The following is a 6,797-nucleotide window of genomic DNA, read 5'->3' on the forward strand; positions in this document are numbered from 1 at the left end:
TTATGCGGTGTTTTGCAGATTCTACATTATTCTTTAGCGTTGCATAGTATTCCATTGTGTGAATGTACCAAAGTTTGGTTACCCATTCCTCAGTTGTTGGACATCTAGGTTGTTTTGTACATTTACTTTAATACTTAACTGAAATTTCATCAAAAAATGAATGCACTATACTTACTTAATTTATCCACATTTTGATTTTTGTTTCCTCACAGGAATTTCTATACTGATCTTTGTGGGAGCTGAGCTGAACTCTAGGTATCAGTGTAGCCATTTAAGACAGTAAAAATGAAAGTAGTAATCAATCCTTTCACTACTTATTGCAATAGAAGTGAGAAGAGGTTACACTGGAGAGAGTGACAGCTCCCCTACTCCACTGCTTTGTTTTCTGCCATGGAATGGAACCACAAAGATAGAGAAGTAGATTGTCCAGCTGCAGAGTGGCTGGTTGGTTTGAACCACCAATCTTCTGGTTAGCAGTCAAATGCTTTAGGCAGTACGTTACCAGAGCTCCTTCTACTAAAAAATGTCCTAAATGTTGAAGGCACTTGAACTAGAAATGCAGATATGTAGAAGAATACATCTGGCCTGTGGGCTGAGTCTTTGACTGTAGCTTTTCAGAGATCACAATGCACTGATTGTGTACTAAGTCTGATGTTGGAAGAACAACTTTCTCTTGTGAGGTCTGTCATTTAAATCTTTTATAATTGCTTATGGTTAAGCCTGAAAAAAATCACATGTAGGTATTTTTTTCAACAGCTAGACTACTCATAATGTGTATGTTTACTAAATGGGGATGTTTAGTAACTAAATTTTAAAAAAGTACAGTTAAAACAGGTGATTATTGTCAAGGCCAATCACAATAAATTCATGAAAAAAGGAGAAATCAAATGAAGAAAACACAGTTCTTCTGATGCATGACCCAGTGGAATTTCATATATTTCACTGTATCTATATTTGTTCCAAACCTCTCCAACCTCCCCTTACTTGGATCTCTGCTGCTGCCTCCTTTTTCTGACCCAGCCCATCTGGCCTTTTTCTCTCCTTTGCCCTGCTTTCCCACCTTGCCGATTTTGGGGCATGTCCTGTGCTCTCTCTCCTTACATGCATCTGTACCTCTGACTCTTTGCTCTTTCCTGGGCTCCCTGGACTTTTTCCTCTTCTTTCCCCCAATTTCCCATCTTGCTTCTTGTGGGATGTGGCCTGGGTTCCCGCCCCTTACCTGGATCCCTGCTGCTACCTCCTCACTCTGTCCTGGTCTGTAAGACAAGACAAAATTTTCTGTTGGTTTGTCCTACTGTGATGACATGTTGCTGTGAGTCTGGAGGCTGTGCCACCAGTGTTTCAAACCCAGAGGGGTGTACATGGTACCCAGATTTCAGCATAGCTTGCAGATATCAACAGAGTAAAAAGAAGGAAGAGGCCATTCTCTTCTTAAAAAAGTGTCCTGGGAAAATCTTATGAATAGCAGAGAAACACTGTCTGGTACATTACTGTACAACTTCATGTATATCCCTGTAATATTGTCCAATACAGAGGGGGAGAATGGGTCATGTAGGTTAGAAGGCTCTCAAAATTTGACTGGGAAAGAGCTGCATCATCAGAGTAAAACCAGCGTTACTGATATGGATAAGGTAAAGCTTTCGAGAACTACATTTACTGACATGGCATGACTCAAACTGAGGAAAAATAGCTGCAAACCTCCATTAATAATCAGAACATGGAGTGCATGAAGTGTGAAACTAGGAAAATTGGAAGTTGTAAAAAATGAAATTGAATGCATAAAGATTGATATCCTAGGTATTAGTGAGCTGAAATGGACTGGTTTTGACCATTTTGAGTCAGACAACAATATGATTTACTATGCTGGGAATGCCAATTTGAAGAGGAATAGCATGGCATTCATCATCACAACGGATGATTCAAGATCTGTACTGAAGTACAATGCTGACAGTGATAGGATAATAATATCCATATGCTGACAATGAAGACCAGTTAATACGACTATTATTCAAATTTATGCACCAACCACCAAAGCCACAGGTGAGGAAATTGAAGATATTTATCAACTTCTGCAGTCTGAAATTGATCAAACATGCAATCAGGATGTGTTAATTATCACTGGCAACTGGAATGCAAAAGTTGGAAACAAAAAAGAATCACCGGTAGTTGGAAAATTTGGCCTTCATGACAGTATTAATGCTGAAAATAGCATGGTAGAATTGTGAAAGGCCAACAACTTACTCATTGCAAATACCTTTCTTTAACAACACAAACAGCAGCTGCACATTTGGACTTTGCCAGATGGAATACATAGGAATCAGATCAACTACATTTGTGGCGAGAAGCAATGGAAAAGCTCAATATCTTCAGCGAAAACAAGACAGGAGCTGATTGTGGAACAGACCATCATCTGCTCATATGCAAGTTCAACTTGAAATTAAACACAATTAAAACAAGTCCACAAGAGCCAAAATATGATCTTGAATATATCCCTCCTGAATTTAGAGACCATCTAAAGAATAGATTTGATTCATTGAACATCAATGACTGAAAACCAGAAGAATTGTGGGATGACATCAAGAACATCATGCATGAAGAAAGCACGAAGTCACTAAAAAGATGAGAAAAGAAGACCAAAATGCATGACAGAAGAGACTCTGAAACTTGCTCTTGATTGGAGAGTAGCTAAAGTAAATGGAAGAAATGACAAGATAAAAAAGCAGAGCAGAAGATTTCAAAGAGTAGCTCAAGCAGACAAAGCCAATTACTATAGTGAAATGTCCAAAGACTTGGAGTTACAAAACCAAAAGGGAAGAACATGCTCAACATTTCTCAAACTGAAAGAATTGTGGAAAAAAACTAAGCCTTTAGTTGCAATATGGAAAGAAGATGGAAGGAATACACAAAGTCACTATACCAAAAAGAACTGGTAGATCTTCATCCATTTCAGGAGGTGACATATGGTCAAGAACCAATGGTATTGAAGGAGGAAGTCGAAGCTACAATGAAGGAATTGGCAAAGAACAAGTCTCTAGGAATTGATGGAATACACATGGAGATATTTCAACAAATGGATGCCCCGCTGGAGGCACTCACTCAGTTACACCAAGAGATTTGGAAGACCGCTACCTGGCCACCTGACTGAAAGAGATCCATATTTGTACCCATTCCAAAGAAAGGTGATCCCACATAATCTGAAAATTATCAAACAGTATCATTGATATTGCATGCAGGTAAGATCTTACTGACAATAATTCAAAAATAGTTGCAGCAGTATATTGACAGAGAACTTCCAGAGGTATAAGCTGGATTCAGAAGAGGACGTGAAACAAGGGATATAGCTGCTGTCAGATGGATCTTGGTTTAAAGAAAGAATGTCAGAAAGATGTTTACTTGTGTTTTATTGGCCATGCACAGGCATTTGATTTTGTGGATCATAACAAATTGTGGATGACATTGAGAAGAATGGGAACTGCAGAATACTTAACTGTACTCATGAAGAACTTGTACATTGACCAGGAGGCTGCCGTTCAGTCAGAACAAGGGAACACTACATGGTTTAAATCAAGAAGGGAGTATGTCAAGGTTGTATCCTTTCCCCATACTTATTCACTCTATATGCTGAGCAAAGAATCTGAGAAGCTGGACTATATGAAGAAAAATGTGCCATTAGGATTGGAGGAAGAATCAATAGCAACCTGTGATATGCTGACGACACAACTTTTCTTGCTGAAAGTGAGGATGACTTGAGGTTCTTACTGATGAATACTGAAGAATACAGTCTGCAGTATGGATTATATCTCAATTAAAGAAAACAAAAATCCTCACAACTGGACTTATAAGCATCATCATGGTAAATGGAGAAAAGATTGAGGTTTTCAAAGAATCCACATTGCTTGGTTCTACAATCAACACCAATGGAAGCATCAGTCAGGACATTAGCCGATGTATAGCACTTGGCAAGCCAGCTGCAAAGGACCTCTTTCAAGTGCTGAGGAGCAAAGATGTCTCCTTGAGGACTAATGTGCACCTGACACAAGCCATGATATTTTCAATTGCCTCATATGGCATGTGAGAGCTGCACCATGAATAAGGAAGACCGAAAAAGAGTTGATGCTTTTGAGTTGTGGTGCTAGCAAAGAATACTGAAAGTTATCAGGGACTGTTAAAAGAAGTAACAGATCTGTCCTGGAGGAAGTGCAGCCGAGATGCTCCTTGGAAGCGGGAATGGCCAGACTTAGTCTCACCTACTTTGGTTATGTTGTTCAAAAAGATCATTCCCTGGAGAAGGATGTCATGCTTGGTAAAGTAGAGGGTCGATGAAAGAGGGGAAGACCTTCAACAAGATGGACTGACACAGTGGCTGTGACAATGGGCTCAAATATAACAAGGATCATGGAGCTGGTGCAGGATCCGGCAGTGTTTCGTTCTGCTGTGCGTAGGGTCACTATGAGTCGGAAATGACTCTATGGCACCTAACAACAACAACAACATTTATATTTGTTCAACACAAGTGACATTGTTTTTCTTTATAGTCGCTGGGTGGCACAAATGATTAAAATGCTCAGCTGCTTACTGAAAGATTGTAGGTGCAAGTCCACCCAGGAATGCCTCAGAAAAATGGTCTAGCGCTTTCCTTCTGCAAAATCAACCACTGAAAACTCTATTGAATACAGTTCTAGTCTGACACATATAGGAACCTCATGAGTAAGAGCAGACTCAATGGCACCTGGTGGTGGTGGTGTTTTTCTTTAGTTTTAGTAATGTGTTCAATTGTAATATGTCTAGAGGTACAGTTTTCTTTTTTTTTAGGTTAGTTTGAACACCATCTTAAAGTACATTAAACTTAGAAAAGCATGAAAACGTTTTGCTGTTTATTATCTTGATTTTAAAATGTAATTTTATTATCATGTTTATCAGATGCTACAAAAGGGATAAACATTTGCTCACTATTGTTGTTTTTGCTATTTAAAGAGACTGGAAATTAAGCTGTTCTTCAAGGAAAATAAAAAAAAAATGCTGGATGGACAGTTTTACAGGATTTGGGATTCTCATTTGCAATTTGCACTATATGGTGCAAATCTATCAGATAAAAATATTAAGGTCTAGAGTATAAAAGGTAGTAACATTGGCTACTGTGTGAAAAAGAGTGTGTGATCCCAAAGAAAAATTATTGGATGCATTAGTGTGAGTAGGAATTTACGACTAATTGTCTATAAAACATCAAAACTACAAAGGGCTACCTGTGTCCTAGGCAGCAAGGTGGAGAAATTATTAAACTGATGAAATAGGGATGTTGGTCCAGGCATAACAGCTAGTAAACAGAGCTAAAGGGTAATCCAAGGCATGGAATAGTATGGATTACTAGATTGATTTTCGTTTCTTTGCTTGCTTGCTTGTTTGTTTTGCTTTGTTTTGGCCCATCATTAAATACAAATAAGCTTTAATTAAGAAACAATATATAAGACTAAAATTTATAAAAGAAATAAAGCACAAACTACCACCATGTCATCATTTAGTAAAAGAATACCAGGTAGATATAACTTGTCCAGCAGAATGGAAATATGGTTATAATTCAGCAGCACAGATGATATTGAAAACTGCACTAGGGCTAAGAGATATAAACAAGACAATTTGAGTTTGGGGAGATAAGACATGATCTACAACAATGCCCCACTAATTTATTATGACTGAAAAGTTAGGTTTTGAGGCCAGTGCAGGAGCAAGCTAGAGAGTTTCTCTTTTATTAATACTGTTGTGTTTTTATACCGTCTGGATTGTTGCAGTGAGCCCCATATAGATTATATATGCATTTTTACTATCAATAATTGAACAAATACCTATTCTAAAAATAAATACAGATTTCAAGTCATATTCTAGAAAAATGTCCTGCAGTTTAGAAAAATGTCAGTTCCCCAGAATTTTTTTTTCCCCAAAATGTTTTGACATTTTAATCCTGGATTCCCTTTTGGATAAACTGTGTATCTTTTCTGAGCCTGGTTTACATTGAGCCACCTTAACATGTTTACACAAGTAGCATAATCATATTCTGAACTCAGCTGCCAGCTGATTACATTTTCATTCATAACACATCTCGACTGCTGTGCTCATTATTCTAGGTTAAAAAGGTTTTAGATTAAAAGGAAAAAAAAAAACTTCATTTACTTATATGAAATTAGATCTGAGTTTTGCTTCTAACCTCCATCCATTCAGAAGTTTACCAATGGTCACATATGAAATCATTCTTAAATTAATTGATATTGAATAGTACACAGAGATACGTGTTTTTTTTTTTTTAAGATGTGACATGGTAACATAAATATTAAAAAACAAAAAAAAACCCAAACTCACTGTCGTGGAGTCAGATCTGGCTCATCGTGTTTCCAAGGTGGTATCTCTAAGGACGTAGATTGCCCAATCTTCCTTCTGAGGAGTATGTTTATTTCTTTATTATGAGGAGAAAATACTTTTAATTACTATGTACAAACAATAGCAAACTCTGTATTTTTCACTACCTTTCATATCTGAATTCTGTTTCTACAAGACCACATGTCTTCAAAGTTACCTAATAACCTAATAAGAACCCTTTCAACCGGGATTTTTTTTTTCCCCAGTTTGACATATCAATCCTAAAATGAAAATAATAATACTCTCTGTAATATTTAATTTAGAAGCCTATCTGAATACTGTAATCAACATTATTCTTATTCTCTTACATATTGTTAATATAAAATGGTTTTTTACACATGTCATTTAGGGGACATAGGAGAAAAAAGTCACTTGTCTTGGTTATCTTA

This window comes from Orycteropus afer, unplaced genomic scaffold (assembly GCF_000298275.1).
Source record: "Orycteropus afer afer isolate SDZICR_OR568_19922 unplaced genomic scaffold, OryAfe1.0 scaffold00022, whole genome shotgun sequence".
NCBI classification, from domain to species: Eukaryota; Metazoa; Chordata; class Mammalia; order Tubulidentata; family Orycteropodidae; genus Orycteropus; species Orycteropus afer.